The sequence below is a fragment of the Stegodyphus dumicola genome, chromosome X2 (assembly GCF_044657685.1).
Source record: "Stegodyphus dumicola isolate Sdum_Otavi_A_Nest chromosome X2, ASM4465768v1".
NCBI lineage: Eukaryota > Metazoa > Arthropoda > Arachnida > Araneae > Eresidae > Stegodyphus > Stegodyphus dumicola.
This window is the reverse complement of record NC_140781.1, coordinates 129251061-129270069: the sequence shown is the minus strand read 5'-3', so window position 1 is coordinate 129270069 and position 19009 is coordinate 129251061. Positions and strand designations below refer to the sequence as shown.

At 33.5% G+C, this 19009-nt stretch overlaps 1 protein-coding gene across 3 annotated transcripts in view; it reads left to right on the top strand.

Moving 5' to 3' along the window:
* LOC118188183 (uncharacterized) overlaps positions 1-19009 on the top strand; it is a 441836-nt gene that overhangs the window by 94281 nt on the left and 328546 nt on the right. For all 3 annotated transcript variants that reach the window (XM_085809431.1, XM_085809430.1, XM_085809429.1), the window contains exon 2: positions 9371-9445. The gene's annotated coding sequence lies outside the window, so the exon portion shown is untranslated. The remainder of the gene's footprint in view (positions 1-9370; positions 9446-19009) is intronic.

The following is a 19009-nucleotide window of genomic DNA, read 5'->3' as shown; positions in this document are numbered from 1 at the left end:
GCGAAATTTCATTACATTGGCCAAACTAAGAGAGCCTTGAAATTTCCAATACCCCTTAAACCCCTGCAAGTTAATAGTGTTTTTGCGCCATGAGGCTTCTTAATATATTATAAATAGCGAGTCTAAATACCTCGCAAGCGGTCTGGTGGTAGGGTACTGAGAGTGCGATGTCCTTGGATCCGTTCCTTCGGAAGATTCTTCTTCAAAATAAGACGGGGCTAGGGAAAAATCGTACCGTCACGTGTAAGGTGCCCCAAGGTCCATTCCAATGACAGATGCAATCCTGCACTCCTCGCCACGATAAAACGTGTGGACGTGTTCTGATATTACTGTCGGGCAAGTAAGATAAGTCACAACAACAACAGAACTGTCACCGATGTTTAGCTTTAAGTTTAAAATGTTTTCGTTACAAATGACAAAAAAATTATAAAGAAGCCAGTTTTCCGAAACTTTTCTTAATTATTGCGCTTTATACATACAGACAAAACACAGTGAAGGCCAGATAAACAGTAAGTAATATGTTGGAAAATTTAATCGAGCCGAAGAATATTTAGAGCAAAGGGTTGAAAATATAAAACCTTATGAATCTCTACTATGTACCTTTTATTCTGTATTGGCTTCGTATCTTAAGGAACAGTGTGATTTCTTCTTGATCATATTTGGGATAATTCACTTTTTTTAATTTAATTAATAATCTGAGATTCATTTCTTTTTTCTCAGCGAACGAGTTGGGCGTTCTGATATTTTTCCCGCGTGTAACGTGAATAAGAGTCAGTTTCCCTTAGAAAATCTTCCACAAAGGTATCTCTTCCCCTAGACAAGTAGATTTTGGGCGCTTTGCCATACTCAAAACAAATAAGACCTCCTTCATGTTTATTAATCAGAGTTGCTTCTGTCGAATTCTTAACGTAATTGTCTGATGTAACTATATTATTTAAATATTTATATAAAAAAATCACGGGACTATTCAAACGGGAGATATTTTATTAATAGTTTTGCTGGCTTATTGAAATATCTGAATTCAGAGTAAGGTCTGTTATCTTAAGATATCGGAGCCTACTCCATTTAAATCAAAGTGTGGGTAATTGGATAGATAATGCAAAATTTATTCCTAACTGACATTGCACAATTTCATGGGCCGCTTACTTGAGGAAACAATGACATTTGCCGTCCTCGGTCCCTTTGAAATGCATCGTATTTTTACAAAAATAGGACATAATTACATTAATCACCATTAAAAAAATTTGGATTCGTTTCCCGATCCCTCCCAAGACGATATTCCTTTCTATGTCGCCATGCCGCAAATTTTTCCTACACAGAAATCTAATGCCGCTTCAATGCTTCACTGCTGTTTCTGACAATTAAAGTCTTCAGTGGTTCTGGGTCATTATCATAACAATCGCTTTTATTTCCCCTCATCTTTTGTCTTATCTTGAAGAGATGTTATGATCTCATAATCGTTTAAAATTTGATGCCCGTAATCATTTTAGGCCTATATCCATTCAGTCATTTCATTTTCATCATCTAGAAGTGTCCCAGTTTCCCGCATATCATCCGTTTTATGTTTCTATTATTCATTATCAAGTTGGCCAACTTTATTATCGCTATCTTAATTTAATTAGACATCCCTTGCGGTATTTGTCATATTGACTAAACTAACAAATAATGTTATCTAAATCCTGAAACTGGAGCTTTTAGATATTACATTTCAATTAGTCAGAATTTGGATAATCGAATTATCAAAAAGTGAACTAGCTCAACAGAGCTACATTTACGTTTTGTTTAAGATGGCAAGTGATATGCAATAATTTTCGGTGCCATCACTGTATGTCTTTCCTTCTCTTGTCGAAGAATCAGTTGGGACGATTTTAAGTTAAGTATGTTAGAGAGAGTGTATTTTGCCAAAATTAATGGATGAGTAATAGTTTTATATTTTTAATTTAAAAGTTGTAATGTTGGTCATAATAAGAGAAGCTTGAACTACTGATTTGGATGCTATCTTTTTATTAGATGTAAACAAGCATGAAGGTGCATTCATTCACTTCTCACTCAAGTCCTGATATTTACGTTCTTGTTTTAACAGGTAAAATCACTTTGCTGAATCAGCTTCTGACTCGGAATGGTTTCAACACATCACAGGCTGTCTCTTGCTACGGGTTTGAACCCCCTTTTGTAGGACGGATATCACGGCCGTTGCATCCTTTCATATTCTTTTTCATTTTAGAATAGCCTCCATTTTTCGAATTTTATTACACTACGCCGCCCAAATCGGAGAGCGGCTAACATTACTGGCTCTCGTTATCATTGGGCCCGGGTACGAAGGCGTGGATGATTACAAGTGTACATTGTTTTTGCGTCATGGGAACATTTAAAATGCAGGATGAGCCGAAAGTCCTCTCAGTTGGCTTGATGGCAAAGGAAGAGGGGTGGAACACCGTTGGACCGATTCGTCGCGTGATACATCTTCTTAATTCGGATTGAATTCGGCAACGTCAAAAGTGCCTAAATCCCATGCCAGTAACAGACGTAATCATTGTCACGGTAAAATTTGTAGTCTTGATCTGATGTTACTGTCAGACAAGTGAGTTTATGTCACCCTATATTGCCTGTACATTTCAGTTTTGTGAGCTATTGCCATTTCACGTGGAAAGAAAGGTGCATACTTCGTTATTCAAATAATAACAATACATTATTTATAGTAAAACGAGTTATTCAGAAGCATTATATGGACTTCTTAATTAGATTCTTAATTAGTCTTCACTTATACTGGCAGCGTACTTGATAAAAAATGTTTCTTGCATCATATATTATATCCCTCTAATATACCGAATTCTGTTTTATATAAGTTTACTTTTATATTAAAAATAGCTGCTTAGTTTTGTGGCGGTATGGATTTTTGTCAGTGGTATACTTTGCTGTTTGATGCACATTTATGGGAAAGAATCTGCTGTCTGGTGAAATTCGTCTGTTTGGCATGCGAGTAAAAGGAGGGTAAATGATTAAACCATTTTTTTTCTTTTTAAATTCTGAATATTATTAGCTCCCGTAGTTTATATTTAAATCTCACTAGTTTAGTTTACGAATCGCATTTTAAAGTAACGGAATCGATACAAGTCTTGATCCCCTTACTTTATGCGATACAATGCAATATAATCCAAAAATTGACTCCATTTTCCGTTTCCACTGCGTTTAAAATATTACAGACACCGAGTAAAGAATTTTAGTGGGCTGGGAAAAAAAAAAAAAAAAAAAAAAATTACTTACGATATCTACACCGCTTTTGAGTCAGCTGAAGAGAAAGGGGAAAATGTTACAATTGCTAGTTACAAGACGTGTGTCAATTTTTCTTTCGTTGTTTAATGCGAGACCCATAGTCCTGTCTAAGTCTGCTCAAGGTCAGCAGCTTTCACGATTTTGGAGATATTTCGGGGTTAGTTGCTTGAAGTTTGAAGGGGAAGAAATGGCAATTCCATATCCAAGAAATGTGTGAGTTCGACGCTTTCTTGAAAGAATGCTTAATGCAAATCTAACTTGCATCTTTTTCGCTTTAGATTGTACTTATAGTTTGTGTAATTTATTTTTCCTTATTTGGAGCAAATTGAATGGCCTTTCTGATTTGTCCATCTTGAAAATTTCTTCTACAAGTTTAGGATACGATCTTCGGTACTAAATTTGATATGTGATTTGCTTTTATATTTTGAAAAAAAAAAAAAAAAAAAAAATTAACATGTGGGTAGCTAAGTTTTTTTATTAAAATATAAGACAAGATTTTCGCTTCTGATTTGAAGGAATTGGATTGAATGAAAGGCACCGAGTCCAATCCTTGTAGATGTGTAAGTTAGTACTGCACTTTTAGAGTTTTGTTTTTGAAACTATTCCCTGTAAAAATAATTTAAGTAATAACCGTTTAAGTTGATATATAGACTTATATATGAAAAGGACTTAAGTACTTTCTATTTCGGACAAGGGCAGATTAAATGCAAAGCGAGACTAATGGTCTGTAAATCACGAATCGTGTAACTTTACATACCCTAATTTCTTTGCGTAAAGTGATGTGTATTTGTTAAAAAGATTTCATGGCTTTACTTTTGAAAAGAAAATAACATCTCATACCTAATTTGTCTGTTGCATTCTTAAGTTCTTTTAAATTATAATTGCGAAACTTATTAGATTCCTGTAATTTATGTTCAGCAGTGTACATAATGCAGTAAAAAATCGCGGAATACTGACAGTTGCTCCCAGACTTGATTCTCAGTGAAAGGACTGGCTTCTGGGACATTTTCATGCGTTTTCCTACATTTAAAGTACTATCTAGTTTCCCTTAGAAAGTCATTCTTGAAGTCATCCCTTCCGACAGGCAGATAGCCCGCATGATCTTTGCCTCAGTCAGTTCACCAATCATGTAGTATCTATCTTTAAACTTTTCTACTATTTTTAAATCGCATATTTTAGAAGTATAGTATGGTCTTCGTAACAGGTTCTTATTTATGATGAAAAAGCTCTCAAGGGCTTTATCTGTATACTTTATACAATACCTAGGCATTTTACAGAATGCAGAAAACTGGCCGGAAATGTATGAAACGATTAACATTTCATACATTTCCTAGGCATTCTAGCCCACCAGCGGCCGAGCGGTAAAGTCGCTGAACACTGGTAGTTCGGTCCGAGGTTCGAATCCCGCGAACGGGCTGGCTGCATGGGTGTTTTCGTGGTTTTCCCCATGTGTAACGTGTATACGAGCCAGTTTCCCTTAGAAAGTCCTCCACGAAGGCATCCCTCCCCTTAGACAGATAGCCCTAATGTGCTTTGCCATAACTAAATACACCACTGCACCACACCTAGGCATTCTATAGAATACCAAATGATAAACCAGCAAGATATGAAATACATCTCCGATTCGTTTCAAATATCATACATTTAATACATTCGTACACAATCCATACATTTAACACATTCGTTTTATAATTCTGTACATTTCATGCATTTTAAGGCCTAGTTTTCTTTAATAAGAAAGGTAGATATCTTGTTTTGTACAACTTTCATTTTAATTTATGTATTCTGAATAAAAGTTTTTTAATCCAACTCTTTCATTAATTTTTCAGAGTTACATTGGTATTGTTGAGGAATGCACGCTGGTTAAATAATAGCCTTATCATGACCTTTTTTCATCCGTTACCTAATAGCATTTGTCTATTACAGTGTCCAGGGAAAGAAGATAATTCTGATATTTCATACTTTTCTTAAAAATGCCAGATATTTTATAGAGTGCCGGTATTTGGTACATTGCCGGTAACAGATGCAACGATAAGGATATTCACGTGTATGCTGAAAACTGTAATAGCGAAATATGTTTTAACCGGCAAAATGTATTCCCTATGACATTAAGCATTCTGTTCATAAGTGAATAATAATGTAATGACAAATGAAAAGTAAGGAGTGGTAATTTTCATTATCTCGGGGTATTATGTTAATGTCATTTTATTCTTTAAAATATCTTTCTTGAAGGTACTGAAGTGAGAATTTTTCCTAAGAATGCTTTTTGTATTTCTGTAGGACAAGTCTGTAGTCTGAGCTTGATGGACTCACAGTAAAGCGCTGCCAAATGGCTTTTAGTTCCTTTAGTATGGAAATACGATTTCAGGCAAAACTTAGTTACACTAATGGTCTAACCTCAGCTGGAACATATGCATGCCGCTTTTTATCTCATTAAACATTCATGAGTTTATCCGATCCAACCTACCTCATTTCTTGAGACCCCTTTCCTTATTTCTTGAGAGGTTTTTCCGCAGTGCGCGGAGAAAATGACTGTTCTTTTATGTGGATTAGTCGTTTAAGAGCACTTCTTTATTCTTGTGTCAATACGCCTATGTCACGATATCCATGGACCAAAGTTCAAACAAAACTCTGTACGAAAGACTTCTTTTATGACATACTCAGATTAATATTCAGTTCACGATCGGGAAAGTTTTACGAGTAAAGCTTTTGCACCGCGGTAGGTAGCTGTTAATTTTGTATTTCAAGGTTAAAAAAAATCAAATGATTTTTCATTAAGGTAAAATGTAGCGGAAGTGGCTTGGTGCTGCATCAGGAATTAATGAGAATTAAAAAGCAAATATTAGACTTCTCTTGTTGATACAGATTGTTTTTCGTCCCTTAAGAGTGTATTTAATGAATTGTAGTATGAGTTCATTGTTCAAGGAAACTTCTTTTGTGTCTTGAGGAATGCAATTTACTGTTAATCACTGTGAGGGAGGAGATCTATGAAATAGGAGTTAAGTTTCCTTTTATTTTTTCCCTTGTCTTTTAAATTCAGTCTGGGACAGAAAACTAGTACCTTAGTAGCTTGATCGTGATACAACCAACAGAAAAGATTTTTTATATTTTTAGATTTTTTTTCCCATGTTAACGAAAAGCTATAAATAAAGAACGTAAAACTGCATTTGTGTTTTGTTTGCTACTAAGTATCTAGTGCAGCTTTTACTGTTTCTAACTGTATTTCTGGAATTACCCCTGCAACTTAATCAAGATCAAATATTGTTTCGAAGCGTCTTTATTGAGTAAATGTTTTGAGTTATTGCGAGTAATCTCAACGTTTACTTTTGCGTGCCGTTATTCTGTTTATAGTATTTTCAAATATTTCATGATTCTCTCAGTTGTGCTTATTATATAATGCATTGTAGAGGTTGATAGCTCGTCTGTTGCTGGGATCTATTTTGTGTATCAGATTCAAATAATCGACTTTTTATGTGTTAAATGTATTATGATAATATGAAATCCTATTTGGGTTCACCAATATATTTTATGGACTTGAAATTATACTTGTTTTATTATAAGAGATTAATAACAGTAACTGCTATTACAATATTAAATTCTACAGAAGAAATGATGTTTAGATAAGGGTAATTTATAAAACACTAATTACCTTCCCAATATATTTTCTTTTACTGCGATACCGAAGGGTCCGGGTTCATGTCGTAGACTAATACTCGTAGACTACTCTGTCGGTTATAAATAACACAACTCGTGCATTCTGTGGAATTCCGGAATTGTTACAACTTAGGAACTCACTTTTTTTCTGTCTTTCTACACCCTGCTGTGTCAACTCTCCGTCTTGGGTTTATATTTGCTATTTCACTGCTGCTTTGACTTATTATCATTGGGAAAACGTATTACTAAAATTTAGGTTAGATAGGTCTCAGTGGCTGTTCTTTTAGAATGTCAGATTTTTGCCTCCCACCTACCTTATGCATAGGTAAAGGAGGTAAATGTTTCGGTTTAAACATGCGATATTGTGTGTTCAGTGAATAAGCACGAATTAGAGTCCCCACAATAGGTTTTTTTTACTGCTTTTAGTCTGTGTGTAACTGTGTTTTAATGTGTAACTACTGAAACTTCCAAAAATTTCTAGTTTCCATATTTAAGTTAGAGTTGATTAAATTTTGATTAAAATTGGACAAACGGAAGTGGTACTTTACTTAAAACTCATAAGAGTTTTTAATGAAAATCTGTATTAAAGTATATCCCAAAACTTTTCAATTTTATTATTTAAGAGTTTCCTATAAAGGGGAAGAATACATTAGGATTTTTTAAAACTGAGAAACCGGAAGTGATACTTCACTTGAAGCTCTAAATACACTTGAAATACAATGATGTAATGAGAAAAAAGTTATAAAATAAATGAAAACCTATCAATTTGAAATTTGAAATGAACGTATGATTGAGAACAACATATTGCATTTATAAGCATTAAATTTGTTCTTGAAATTATGCTAAATGCACCGAGAATAAACTCATTATAAACACGAACTCTCGTTTTGATGCAATTAAATGTTCTTAATTTTACGTTCGTTTCACTTTTGTATGGAATCGCTTTTCAAATAAAAGAATGCTACCGCCAAATGTTATCGCTATATATTATTTTTAAAGAAGGACTATATCAAATATAAATAATATAGCGAAGATAAGAAGTGTACGACAACATTTTAGACTCTGGTGGGAATTCTAAAGATATCTTGCTTTTAAAACTTTTATGATTGTCAAGTCATTGATTTGTGAATCCAAAGTACTATATGATTAGAGGATATTCTACGAACGATGCGATATTTTCAAATCATAGCATGAAAATGGATGTCTGTATGCGTACGTATAGTTATCATTGTCCATTGTATGCAGGAAAAGAATAATAAAAAGTGAATACTGTTTATAATTAACATTGATACATAAAGTTTATAAAAAAATTAGGTTTTATCAACGGGAAGCCATAATTTGCTGTAAGTTCGCTGCTATTCCAAGTCATAACACAGAACTGGAGGTCATATGCTGGCCACATCAAATTTTTTACTGTTGTTATTACGTCATACATGATTTGCTGATTGAATATTCAAATGTTCCGATAATATTAACTTCTCTGACAAAACTCTTGCAAGATAAAATGCAATAAACGTCTACAAATTATTTGATATAATACGAGTACTACAAATTACTTGAAATAATGTGAGTTCTGAATGAATTTTGGTGGATCTGTGATAAAATATATTAAATTATGTATACCTCACCTATATATGTTAACTAGACTTTAATTATACGTGGTAGGAAAGGAAAGAAGATACCACGCAAAATTTTCTAATCAATCTGCATTACGAATTAATCAAACCGAAACAAACTCTTTCAGTGCAAGGAACTTTTCGTTGCGTATTGATGTTCAGTAAGGTTACTATAGGGATAGCGTGCTGAGCCAGTCAAGCAAACCGACCTAATGGCTACCTATTAATGACTTGAGCACTCGAAGGTTGAGCGTTAGAGATGAGGAAGCAACCTTGCATGTTATCTGATGATGATGATTTAAGAAGATGTGTCTTGCCTGTTGATGGGCAAGTTAAAGATCTGATATTTCTTTTAAAGGCATTGTCTTTGCTATTGACAATTACGGATCGCTTATCGCTAGTTGGGATTCAACCATGACTTCGTGTATCACCATATTCATTGTTAACCCTCGTGCCGTGCGAAAGATATCACTATTTGCATTCTTTCTAATCACGCGGGGAAATTGTTATTTTGTATTTTGTACTGTATTGAAGATATTTCCTTGTTTTGTATTGCCATTTTAGTTTTAAGTAGTTTTACTAACTCGGGTTTTCCTTTTAATTATAAATGTTTAAAGGATAAAGTTAATATAAAAGTACTATTTTAAATTTCTCTAACTATGTTTAAGTGTAATTAATTTTTAGAGTTGTTTTAAACCATTCTGCTTTTATGTTTTTCTAGACAAAGGATATTTGTGTGTATCTAAACTGTAATATTTGTTTGTTAAAAATTAAAGTAAATTCCTATATCATGAGATGAAGTATTAATTTACACTGCTTTTTTCTAGGGATGTATTGCCGTTGGCTTTGACATTTGATGGTTAATTGTGCATTGAGCAAGAAATCACCGCTGTAGAGTATTGGTAAGTCTTTGATATTGAAATTTTTATCGCTGATGTGTGCGTTTGAAAAGTTTTAGATAAATAGTTAAGTAGTGAAACACTTTTTTTTTTTTTTTTTTTTTTTTTTTTTTTTTTTTAAATTCTAGAGTTTTTTTTTTTTTTTTTTTTTTTTTTTTTTTTTAAAGGATTGTGAGTAATGTATAATATGCAAGAAATCTTTTATCAAGTGGCATATTTAATTGATAATTGTTTAAAGTTTTTCGTTCGTATTTTCATATTGGCTGGTAGCTGAATATAATTGATTGAGTTGTATATAACTAATTGAATATAAATGATTGAGACTAATTTATAAGGAGTCATGCCAGAAAAATTAATGATATGGTTTAATTAGTGTAATTAGGTTAATTCTAATGCTTTAGAATGATATTCTTCTGAATCTTGTTTCTGTGTAAAATGCATTTTAATTGTCTTTTCATATAAATAAACTACTTAAATTTATTAACTCGTTGCTTTGATTGTGATGTTTATGAAACAAGAGCGAAGACCATTTCTGTCTAGGCCATGAGACAGGAAATCATGGTAATCAGTTGACGAAAATGATATCAGCAACCAGTCTAAGATCAGTAACTTTTATAAGCCTAGGTAATACTACCTATAAAACTGCATACTTTATTTATAGAAATTTTTTCTTCTACGATATTTTCCTACGATACGATATTGCTACGATTCGTATTTTTTCCTCCTTCCTTTTCTTCTATCTACGAAAAATCTAGTATATCATCACCCGGGTTCGAACCCCGGATCTTCTAGTTGCTAGCAGGATGTGCTACCAGTTACTTCACGAGAGCGCGCAAGGTGGAATTCAATAATTCTTTATCCATTGATATAGTGAAATTACGGTTTAAGATAACAGATGATAGATCACATTAATGAAATCCATGCTATTATTTATTAGAAAAGTCTATTTGATGGTCACTGAATGGTGCTAAATTTAATTTTTTTATCTAGTAATAAACTAATAATTTTAGTATGACTTAGTCATTGATGCATATAGATTTCTTGGTTTCAGTTTCTTTTTTTTAAGTGTCGTGTGAATACAGGAAAACTAAAAAATGAATTATGTATTTACAACTTTTTTCCTTTCTCTAATTTAAAACTCTAAAAATAAGTGTAATTTAAAGGAAAACGGTTTGCATGTCATCTTGAATAAACGAATCTAGTTTTTAAACTAGAAAGTCTTTAACATAATTTTTTGAGTGAAGATGATTATGAATTTGTAAAAAGAACACTGTTCCTAGATAGTAAATGTATCCTGTAGACATTTTCCAGATATCTAGCTAATGTAATCTAAAACGGTAGTTTCTAAATTGATGAAATATATGTCTGAATTTAGGAAACATTTTAAAGGGTTTTTTTTGTTTGCTCAAAAATGCTTCCTTCCGTTCCGTCTGGAAAATTAATAAAAATTATGCGCATTTAGCTCTTAAAATTCGTGGGAAGAACATAATTGAATGATATTATAAAACTTTTGTTTTCTAATGTGCTTTAAATAGCTCTTGCTGAATACTTCAACTTGTCGCGCTTATTCATATTAAATTTGTTTTTCTGGTACTCGGATTTTCTCTTTCTTCAGAGGATGGGAAGCACTACGCAGACTTGATTTTCATGAAAAGAGTCGGCTCTCAGTTCTGGTCTCATATTTTTCCATTATCCCATAACAGATTAGAAAGAAACGATGAGATTTTTTTTAATACGACGCAGTATGTAGTACCCATTTATATAATCTGGTTAGTCTTGACGCTTATGCGCGACTCATTCACGTTGAGATTATTTCCATGTTTACTTTATTCTGGTGGATGGATGTTACCAAATCTCAGTAGGTTGAAACTGCTGAAAGAAAAACGTTTAAGTAATTGAATTATTTGTTTTTATACGTATTGCAGTTAATATGATGGGCTGAAATTACGATCTGTTTCATGCGACATGTTATTGTCAGATTGAAGCCTTAGAGAAGATTGGTAAGTTCCACCTTGGGTCGAATCCCGGCGAACGAGCTGGCTGCTTGCTTGGCGTCGTGCTTAACAGGATTGAAAGAGATAACATATTCAAGGGGCGATACATCTAATTTTTTATTATCCATAAACACGATTTTACATGAATATTTAGAGAAGTTCATAAAGTATAGTTTAAAGAAACAACCATAGCGCTTTAAATTTTAATTAAGCGTTTAATTTAATTTAAATTTTCTCAATACCGTACAAAACTGTATCAGCAACACCGGTAGAAAAACCAAACTCAAACTCAGGTGCGAACATCCTACCAAAATTCTCGCAGACAATTCCAATCTTGCACTTCTGTCTTGTTGGCTCTTCGCTGGAATTAAGGAGGCAGCTGACTGTTTGACCGTGGACACGCCAGTTTTCTTTAAAATGCCTTCCACGAAGACATCCTTTTCTTTAAGCAGATAGTTATTAAGTTACTTTGTCTTAATTGATTAACCTTAAAGAAAACACGTACTGAAATTATAGACTATAAATTTGTACTTCATTTAAAACCTTAACTGCTATTCAGTGTCATAAATTTTAAAAAATGCTTTTTTTTACGTTTCCATCAAAATAATGAGCAACTTTTAAGAAGTTTAACCAACTGATGAAAAACGTATAATCTAAGAAACTTTTAAATGGCTGTATGTATTTCTTTCATCATTACTATAAAAATACGAGAAATTTCGATGTCTTCTTTGGCTGAATTCTCGTGGCTTTCGTTAATAAACGTATAAGCCTGAAATTAGAATAAAAGCTTTAAATTAGCTGGAAAGAAAGACCGAAAATTTGTGCTGAGATGTTAATAGAGAAAAGCTTAGAAAGAAATTTTGTGAGGATTCCTGCGCAAATTATCTGAACTATCTGCACTCAAAGCGAGGTTTTTTTTTTAATCCACCTTCTTACATTTCCGCAATCATTCATTTCATTTTTTTCCCTTCCGGGTTGCTTCACGAAATCGAACTGAAATCTTTCCGGCTTCACCACTCATGAAAACGTCCAGTTCGATTGCTTATATGTCGATCTTCGCTCTTTGAGAAACCTTGAAGTTTTTAGATTAACTGCGGCTGTAAAGAATTTTCTTTCTCTCTGTCTGTCTGCTGTTCAACAGATAAAAAAAAAAAAAAAAATCCCTTCCCCGAGAAGCTAATCGTAAGGTTTCACTTACTTGTTAAATTGAAAATCAGACGTTTCTAGGCATGGACGTAGAAACAGCTGGAATAGATCCTTCATCAAAGTTTTCAGAATGATGAGAAAAGTTCCAGCAGTAAGTACGAACGTGTATAGGGTACGCAATCTCTCTCTCTCTCTCTCCCTTTTTCTTTCTTACTACACTTTTCACCCACAGACATTTTCCACGAAATTTTACGATTGTTAAATATCTAGTATACTAACTCACAATAAATCAGTATTGCGCTTTTCTTTTAAAGAAACATTATGAAAATCATAAGTTCTAAACTCAAATCTGTTATTATGGTGGGATGTAATTAATTTTTTATACATTTAACCCTTCGGCGGTTGCGAGAGTTAGCAACTCCTTTTTACCAACTACGCGCGATATCTGTCTGTTATAAATTAGTAATACGAGCTGTATTCATTTGCGCCCACTGCGGTCCGTAACTAGAATGCAAACTGAGCTTGTTGATGACCGACCATCAAAAGGTTAAATTTCCCATCAGTGGCCGAGTAGTTAAGAACGCTGAATACCGAGAATGTGACCCGAGTCCGATGGAAAGCTGGAAAGCGAATGGTATGACGCATGTTCGGTTTTGTGGTTTTTCCAGGTGTGTAATAATATGAATATGAGCCATCCCCTGGAAATACCTGAAAGAAGAACACCCCTTCCCTTAAGAAGATAGGACTTGCATGCTTTGCATATACGAATAACCTAACCCTTTGCATTTAAATTTGAGTTCTCGACGATTTATGTTAAATTTTTTTCTACTTTAAAATTTGTACCTCGCATTTCCCACGTGCTTTGTTTATATGATTCCAGGAATCCGCGGTGAGAAAAGAATAGACGTACTTATCCATTTCTTGAAAAAACTGTAAATGCATTTATACTTTTCTCTATCGATATATATTATATATATGTATATGTATTAGAAGGTAAGGAATGATCTCAAAACTATTTAATAAATACACTGCCCTCCAAAAGTTAACGAACAGCATGTTTTCAAAGCTCACCATTACAAAAATGTCACTTTTATAGGAGTTTGAGAAAAATGAAAAAATTTAATTTTCGTTCACGAGTGTTGAACTTCAGTTGTTATTAAAGTTTCGTGGGCAATATCCAGGAGAGTTTATCAGTGTCCAGAAGTAGACATTTGCCCGATTCGTTGAGATGGCGGGCGATCGGATGGATGCAAATGGGAATGTTACAAGCTGATGCTGCTAGTTATCCGAGTCTATCGTAGTTCCCTCCACCGACTATAGAATCAGTTTGAATCCGAGGATTCTGTGTCTATCAGACATGTTCCAGGCAGACCTAGACTTACAACATCTGCGGGGGACCGTTATTTAGATCTTTCGGCCCGAAGGAGGAGTAACCTTACTGTTCCTCAGCTCATTGGCAGATCATTTAGTGGCAACAGGAACAAGAATCTCAGCTACTACAATGTGTGATATACCGCTTCTCCAAGCCTGGATTTCTCTGCCAAGAGTGCAATTTTTTGTTGTAATTTACGTTTATGTTGACCTTTAGAAACATTCTATGTCGCATTCATTAAAAAATTGCTTAATGAGCATGTCCTGTAAATTTCTTGTTTCTCTGTTGCTTCATTCTCAAATTAGACACAAAAATCATGCTTTTCCTTAACGTTTGGAGGGCAGTGTACATTCATATTTACTGACTTGGTAGCTTTAGCGCAAGATAACATTATATATATATATATATAAGTTTTGAAGTGAATTTATACACTTGTCGTAGTCATTACATTTATAAAGAAAGTAAAACACTGTTACGAACTTTGCACATGTAGTAAATAATTTTACTGAAATTATAGTTATTTTTTGTATAATGTAACATGAAAATCTTAAGAAGCGAAGCTTTGTCGGAAAAATAAGAATACAAGGGCTATTTAACATTAAGTAAATGGCTGTCTCACTAAATTGGCGATGGTTTTGACAATTAATTTTTATTGCCAAATTTGGCGAGAATTCGCCAAAAGTTGCCAAACCTGGCGACTATTTGAATAACAGTGATTGATGCTGTATGTAGCTGTTACCGTATTCGGCCCTCGTATGCCTTACAGTAATTTCGAAAAGGTATTAAAAATCTCTCAGCGGCCGGGAGATAGCTAAGTAAGACCGAAGAGAGTATCAGTTTCTGAGGAATTGCTTAGTTCAGCTTTGAGTACGGAGTATTCGCGTTTCAGAGGCGCTCTTTTGTTAACTACTGATTGTACTGTGTGATGCTGAGGAGAGCTATACGAGTATTTTTGGGGTAAGTTACAGAACTGTAAAATGTTTCTTTATCTGTAAACTGTAACTATTCTGTAAAGTAATACTTAATCTGTAAATTTTACTGTATTTACGTTATCTGTAAATTCTAACTGTAAAGTGTTTTATTTATCAAGCTATCATCGTCTACTACGAACCCGTACGCACGTAACGATATTTTTGCCTAGTTACAATTTGTTCTATGCGGAGGAGTATTCTAGTGCTAATTAGACGATCATTGAATGACAGTGCCGGGTATAGTAACAACTTGAGCAGACGGTGTCTCTGGCGCCCTAATATTGTGGTAAATTTCGTAAACATCTTACCGGTTCACAAATTGGTTCTTATGGCGTCTGTCGTACTCTATTGTAAGATATCTGACAGCCTGTTACTTGTTTGTATAACATGCATGCATTTTAAAATTATGATAATTTAACTATTTGTATTTATTCTTCAGATTCTGAATTTATTTATGAAATCGGATTCTGGAATCAAAATGTTAGAAATAAACCTCTTAAGCAGTAAAAATCATTTTAACACGTATGGTTGTGTTCGATGAGTTTTAATTGAATCAAAATTCTGGCTTTTCATCTGTGCATACTGATGGCTAAAAGGTAGAGAAATTTCTTACTTTTCCTTGTTAAAATAGCCCAAAGATAACCGTTTGCTTGGAAATCGAGATGCATATTTTTCTGCGATTCGTCTTAAACTACGGTCGGAAGCACGTTTGGCGCTGTAAAGTTTTTACTGACTGATTCTTTTCAAGGTACAGCTATACTGAGCAAAGTTTTCTTCGGAATCTTGTTGGCACATGATTGCGTACGTTCTTTGTAACCTTCAGTTAAGTGCTGAAAGAATCATTTGGCAAGGTATTTTATCTTAGTAGGGCAGCACTCACTTTTGCTTACTTAAGCAGCCTTTAAGGGGTATCAGCAACCCCTATATCGACAATGTTAAACTGGCCATTTTCGATGTACCTTATTTCAAAATCTGCTGTAGATACACGCTTGAAATGTTTTGTGTAATTAAAGTATACCTATTTGATTATACTGATATGAGCTTTTGAAACATTTTGAATTTTAGAGTAATTTACAAAATATGTTTTTAGGGATAGTAAAATTTAGCACTTTTATCACAAAAAGCTCATTTCAGTAAATATTAGGAAACCTAATAAATAAGCCATAAAAATTTTAGATACCTGTGAATAGTAGTTCTTGAGAAAAGGTACATCGATTATAAAAAATCACGTTTGGAGAAAAACGCGTTTATATGTAAAAATCCTCATTGATCAAAGCAGTCGATGACAAATTAAAACTAGATTTTTTTTACATTTCTAATTTTCATAGAGATTAAAGATTGGTATTTTTAGAAAGATGAAAGTGTAGAGAATTTGAAAATGCGAAAATCCGAAATCACAATTTTTTGAAGATTTTGGAGTTCCAACACCCCTTAAACGTGTCAGTATAAGGTGTATAAAAGTTGTTTGGTATTGGTAGAAGAGAACTCAGTTGATCTTATGACTTCAGTTGAAATTTGTCCTTGAAAATAACTTTATTGGAATCATTGTGTCGATACTTTATTGTATCGGTATAAAAATCACTTTTGTACACACTGACTTGAACATGTAATTTTATAAGCACACTGGGTTTTCAAGCGAATTATTAAAATGATTTTAAACTTTGTAACACTCACGATTTGGAAAAAATCGTAATAATCGATTCCATAAAAAGAAAACTTTGTAAGCAAACATGAGGAAGCAAATCCATTTTTTTTTTTAAATTTTGTAATAGCTGTTATTAGCATTACATGCAAAATATATACCAGTGAAAATCAGTACTTGTTAATTATGCCGGCCCCATATGTACTGTATGTATCCATGAATGCCTGTCTGTCCTATGCAACCTTGTCCGTAGCATTCGGTTTTGATTATATGGCTAGCAAGACGTGTTCGCTGAGGTCTTTCGAGATAGACAATGGCCCTGTGAATGAGACCACAGAACAGTTCTGCTTCCGGCGAAGGGGTTAGTTAAATGGGTATTTTCCTGGTATTTCTTCGTGCGTAATTTGAATACGAATTAGTTTCTTTTTAGAAAGTTCTCCACAAATTCGTGCTTTCCGTTAGGCAGGCAGCGCTCATGTGATTTTTCATAAATGATCGCGCAAATGTAATTTTTTTTAACATAAGATCCTACAAATTTTCGTCCTTAATTTTTTTTTTTTTTTTTTTTTTTTTTTTTTACAAAAGGCCTTATGCTTTCGATTAAAATAACTTCTGAAAATTACATTGAAAAAAAAATCTTGAATATCTTTTCTGTATCTATGTTAGTTTCTAATTGTATGCTTGCAATTTCGCTCGTAAATAAATTTATGTCATCTTCGAATTCGTGAGATTTTTAATGTAATTTACAGACTGAAATCATTTTCCAAACGACTGTAGTCCTTGCCCTAAGAACAACTAGAAAAAAATTAAATCAGATACATTTAAATTTACTAAAAAATATTTTCTTTAATATAGTTTACTAGATTAGAGAATGTTTCAAATAGTGTTGATAGAAAATTCCAAATTCAATAAGTGGTACTATTATTACTCGTACATAGGTGATGAAGCAGAAAATAGCAAAATACCTTTGAACTACATTATTTACAAGACTATTATTTATAAGCATATAAGTCGGTTGTCATATTATTATCAGGGTTATTAGACTTTGCATATTTAAAATACCTCTCTTTAATATGAGGTGAAACAGAAATAAAATAAACAGTTTTTAGTTAGATCTTTGCCTAATGACAGCCATATTAGAGCTTGGGATCACTTAACATTTTTAGTGCTGAGCGAAAGTAGCGTACTTATGCGAAGAAAAGCGGGCCAGTTTGACGAATTTGCTTAAGGTTTTAGAAAAAGCTCATAAAAACAAACTAAAAATGATAGTTACAGAATTCAAAAAGCAACCTATTACGAAGTAAAGAAAGAATAAAGTAATGCCAATTGTTTTTCAATATTTGTTGAGAATTGTACGAATAACATCAATATAAAACATTATGAAAATCCAAAAACAATTCTTTTAAAATTCTTTTGAAATGAAATTAGACATTTATAACGTTTTATTAATTTTTTTGACGTAGAGTTCTTTCGCAATGCGAATAATAAGGGGCCATTGGATTCGGAAGGATATATTGTCGTTTGTACTTTTCGCAACTCTTGCATCGTAGTTGGGCACTGTAAGGGCCGGAACTGATTGCTTTTGGTTATAGCTAAGCCACGAGAGACTATCTGCCTTGGGATGGATGCTGTTTGGAATATTTTGTAAGGAAAATGCTGACTAGTGGCCTATTGACCTGAACGGGTTTAGTATCACGGTCAACGATTGGCTGCATGGACGCTTTCATGATTTTACCATTGTGTATGTGAATAGGAGCCAGTCTGTTGGTGAAAATACTCCAAGAAGGCATCCCTACCCTTAACCTGACAGTCCTGCTGTGTTACGTGCTGTGTTAGATTAAATCAAAGAAAAACAAATTCTAAGGAAAAGTGGCACTATATTCATATAACAAAAGGGGAATCCCAGCTGTACAAAGTGGATTAAAAAGCTGAAACCTGATAGTTGCAATAGAAGTTTCTTTTCAACTATTTATTATTTAAAGAATTTTGTTTTTTAAGCAAACGTAAGTTCTAACTTAGCATCCGCGCTTAGATAATATGATAAGGTGCAAATGACGCATCCTCATGCTTAAAACGTACCTTCTTTGAACTTTAATCGTAGACCTCCTCCCGTTAAGGAAAAGGAAACTAGCATCATCAAATACATTTCAGCATTCTAAATTTCGATTTTTAGAAATGCAATGTAGTACAGTCATTGCCGCTTTATGGGTAGAAGTGTCGGTCTTTAAGTAGATGGGAGTGAAAGCTAGTTAAATGCGTCATTTACATAACCTCATAATCATGATACTCTCATAATAAACACCTGAGAAGAGATTAAGGGTAAAAAAAAGGGAAAGAAAAAAAAAAAAAAAAAACCTCATCTGCACTAAGATTACGTTCTTCTGCATTTTTTTTTTTTTTTTTTTTTTGCTACTTCATAAAGAAAGAAATGTTTCATCTAAT